This window comes from Amphimedon queenslandica, unplaced genomic scaffold, assembly GCF_000090795.2.
Source record: "Amphimedon queenslandica unplaced genomic scaffold, v1.1 AMPQUscaffold_13330, whole genome shotgun sequence".
NCBI classification, from domain to species: domain Eukaryota; kingdom Metazoa; phylum Porifera; class Demospongiae; order Haplosclerida; family Niphatidae; genus Amphimedon; species Amphimedon queenslandica.
Window position 1 is genome coordinate 142,599 of NW_003546434.1, and position 3,559 is coordinate 146,157.

Sequence of the window (3,559 nt, forward strand, 5' to 3'; positions counted from 1 at the left end):
TCATTGTCTATCACGACAGAATCAAGAAGAAGCAGCTCATGTTAATATGAGTGGATCATTTTTTGAACCTTATGATAGAGTGAGAGAACCACTCCTCTCCTCATATTGTCATTAAGACTATCATTTTTGTGTGCCTTTTATTGTTTGATACATACATAGATACTGCATACACTCCTTGTACAGTAGTTGTTGATTGCATACATTAAAGTTTTATTCCCAAAACCTAACACTTTCAACGTTTTTTAATAAAAATAACAGCAGTTTTTCTCATAGCAATACTTGTTATTTAGTCTATTCTGTGAAGTATTAATCTTCTGACAATAGCTATGCGCACAACTTACAATACAACTGTATCTGACCCATTATTGCAATAATATTAATTTTATTCCATTGAGTGACAGTTATACTGTTGGTATTATGCTGATAAAATTTTTTAAACTATAGTCTATTTCTGTTTCAAATCTATCAAAATGTGAAGTTATAAAAACAGCAAGGGTATAAGACTCTGCTTAACGCCACATTAAATTCCACACAATGATGTCTTTCTTGTTATTATTATTTCTTGTTATTCCTCTATCATTTTCAGGAGCTTATCTTCATGTTATTAATGTGACTGAAGAGAATGAGCTGGAGCAGTTCTTGTGCTACAATGATCCACCAGTAGTGGGGGATACTCTTGTAGTATTATATACTAACATCACTCATTACATTAGTGGTAATGTATCATTCTGTATGATCAATACTACCTACTCACTGAATATAACCAGTAATTCATCAGGACCAGCTATCATTAACTGCAACAAGACTTTTAATAATGACTGGCATGCTACAATTACTACCGGATTTTCCTTCATTAATGTAAGCAACCTGACTCTACAAAGGTTAGTATTTAGAGGTTGTGGTGGGTTTTTAAGGTACAGTTCAATCATTGATGTCATTAGTTCTACTGTTTCTCCATTTCATTTCACTCAATATCAATCAGCTGTGTTACTATTTCCTCACATTAATGTTCTATTAATTGAAAATGTTACCATTACATCTTATTATGGTTTTGCTTTACTAGCAATCAATTCAGTGAATGCAACAATGAATGGTTTAACTATCAGTCTATCAATGGGGCTCATTATACCATACATTGGTAGTGGTGCACTGATGTACTTCACTAATGATTATATTACTTACACACATACTGTAATAATCAGCAATTCACTAATAACTAAAAATGCTGTGAGTCACCATCTTTTGAAACATCCTGAATATATACAACATGATTATTTAGTTATAAATACAAGTGGCTTAACTGTTTATTATACCCAAACAAATTATTCAGCTAATGTTTTCATCCACAAAACAAATTTTATCAAAAATTCTGGCTCTGTATTTCTTGTCATTCATTACAAAACCATATATGGTAGAACAGAATTTGATCAGGTGAGCTTTGTATCTAACATACCATCATTAGGACAAAAAAGTTTATCAATATTTGTAATGATTAACACTTTTGATGTCAGCAGTCTGTTGCATTTCAACAGGACTGTGTTTCAGAACACTGTCTTGTATCAACCTCAAACTGAATCAAGTTGGTCAAGTGTAGTTTTCATTGGATTATATAATTCTTCTTCAGGTATAGTCAATATTTACTTCAATAATTCCGTGTTTACTAATAACACTGCTACAACAGTTGGCTCATGCATTCATGCTATTAATACTGAAACTTTCAATAGAGTTTTAAACATTCACCTTAATAACATAACTGCTTACAATAATTTCAGAACAGAAAACCATTTTGGCAGCACAAGGACTGAAATTGTGAAAGTAGACTATGCACAGCTATACATCAGTGGATTAAGTAATTTTTCTTACAATTTTGGAACTGTTTTTGGTATTTCAAATTCAATTATAAGTTTGAATGGTCAACTTAACATTATTGGTAACAATGGATACATGGGAACTGGTTTTAAAGTACAAGGTTCAAGTTATTTCCTCCTTTCTAATGGATTGAATGCTACTTTCATTAACAATACTGCTCTTACATTAGGTGGTGCTATATATGCTGTTGCTGATGATGCTAATAGGTGTATGTTTCAGAGCAATACCAATAACATTACTAACATTAAGATGACATTTATTGATAATACAGCATCAGAAGCAGGTAGCTCTATCTACAGTAACAAAATACATGGATGTGAGACATATATTAGTGGCAGGGTCAATTTAATGAATAGGTCTATATCTAGCACAATATTTTCATTTTCTCTTTCAAAGCATCGAAACATTTCTATACCACCTACTTCATTGTGTTTGTGTGGTCTATCTTGCAATGCAGCAACAAATGAATATAATTTAAGTGCTTTTATACGTCCAGGTCAAAATATTGAACTTCAATTAGCAGCAGTGTACACTTATCACTATCTAGTATAATGCAATATGGTTATGCTGCAGTAGCTTTTTTATTGATAGATCGTGATAATGTTCATTCTGTTCCTTCATGGCAAGTATCAGCTAATAGTGCAAATCAAGCTTTATTTGAAAAACAAGATTGCACTTCAGTTACTATAACACTTCTAAAAAATAAAAATGAACCTAATCCTTCATCTCCAGCAATTATTGTATCATCCAGCTGTATTGCATCAGGCCTGACATTTTATGGTATACAGTTGCTTGATTGTCCCATAGGATTTGAACTGAATGTCACTGAAGGTAAATGTGTTTGTTCAAGGATATTGGACAAACTTTATAGTACATCTTATCGACCTGATTGTCACATAAGCTCTGGAGCAGATAACTCTATCTCTACAATTACAAGAACTGGTACAGAATGGATTGGCTTAGGTTATTTGTCTAATGGTATTGTTGTATTTGGTGCAGCATTAAACTGTATTGTGTACTGTTGGTATAAAAGTGGCTACACTGAACTGATAGTCAATGATACCAGTGTGGCAATAGCAGACTCTGATGATCTTAGTAACTCTGTACCATTATGTATTGATAATAGAGAAGGACTTTCATGTTCACAATGTCCTCCTGGGTATAGTGTAGTGTATGGATCTTATGAATGTAAGCAATACAGTAACTGGTGGCTATTCACACTAATAATATATGCAGTGATTGGTCCTCTTCTCATTTACTTGCTGTATGTTCTCAAGTTGACACTAACTACTGGTAATCTAAACGGTATCATATTCTGTGTACAATTACTGGGCTTTATTGATCCACCATCAATTGATAAAAAAGGAATGAGCATACTGTTAAATGGTTGGGCTAACTATGATTTAAGTTTTTCATTATGTCTCTACAGTGAAATGACAGAGCTATGGAGATATGGTCTTGTTACAGTATATCAAGTTTATATATTTAGTATTCTACTGGGAATAATTGTACTCAGTAAATTCTCAGTAAAAATCTCCAATAAAATAGCAAATTTATCAGTACAAATCTTTGTCACTGTTGTTCATATCTCCTTCTCATATTTATTGACATCAATAATGGATGTATTTACACCAGTTACCATATACACTAATAACACTGAGGAACCAATGCAGGTTTGGTTCAAGCACCC